This window comes from Amphimedon queenslandica, unplaced genomic scaffold, assembly GCF_000090795.2.
Source record: "Amphimedon queenslandica unplaced genomic scaffold, v1.1 AMPQUscaffold_13163, whole genome shotgun sequence".
Classification (NCBI taxonomy): domain Eukaryota; kingdom Metazoa; phylum Porifera; class Demospongiae; order Haplosclerida; family Niphatidae; genus Amphimedon; species Amphimedon queenslandica.
In genome coordinates, this window is record NW_003546601.1 from 91,861 (window position 1) to 93,080 (window position 1,220).

Genomic DNA, 1,220 nt, shown 5'->3' on the forward strand with positions numbered 1-1,220 from the left:
TTTAAAGAGTGTAACTGAATTCAACTTCAGTGCCAATGTAATTTTAAGACTAGTACAATACCGTGTAGCCGAAAAATTTGGCTGTCTAAAACTTTGACTGTTTTGTATCAAAACTGCCTAAATATAATATTGGCGGTCATTTAATTTGGTGGTTTACTATCTTGTCTTTTCTTTAAGCACACTCGGCTCTTCTTGAAGCTGCTCCTTGGCAGTCCTTGCCCACAGTATTGACTTTGTGACTGAAATAGTGAGAAATACTGCCATTTTTAGTATAATGAACCCACCCATAATAATGGCATTTATTATTGGTGGTTTTATTTTGAACTGCCAATCCGCCAAATTTAATTCTCCGCCATATTTTCTGGCTATATGGTATTATAAATCCATCTTTATACAAAATGGATAAGGTCGAACCACATTCAGAATTAATAATTGGTACAACCAATAACTGTACAACAACCCACTAATGTGCAATCCAGACAGATTTTATTTAGTCGATTACACAAGTACTAATTTTAGCATTTAATTAACGTATTGTTCAATAATGGTATTAATTTATTTATATTTCACTTTAATTTTAATATCCCTGCTTAAATTAGAACAATTAATTTAATTTTGTTTTTTAGCTACACACACTCAGAGGCTCAGTTCTCCGATGCTTTACGATGAAGAAGAGAAAGGTTTTGTGTCTCTCTCTGTTCCTGAGACCAACAGTGATAGTGATAGTGATGATAGAGACGAGTCTCGTAGAATTGGAGTCCTGACACACCTCCAGTTTTGGGACATGATCATATCAATCCGTTGGCTAGTTTTGAGTCGAGTATAATATCAATTGATCTTAGCAGTAGTACCTTAATGAGTGCCTCAGTAGTTGAAGTTGAGGTAATTAACATTAGTTACACAGCTACATGTATGTATATGTACTTGTACTTGTATATATGTACATGTGCATGGTCATAACCAAATTGTTGTTCTCATAATCAATGTATTAACTTGTATGAAAATTGAGAATTTGAATTTTCTACCTTTTATTTTTGGCGAAATTTGGCTAAAGTCCCTGTACTAAGTTTATTAATAATTTTTTCAAAACAGATGAGTAGGATCCACTTTGTGCTAATGTGTCACCAAAAGTAATGGGAATAAGGACAAGTAGGATTCCAAATGACCAACGAAAATACAGAATGAAAATCCTACCGTCGTGATGTAAATTCTACTCTACA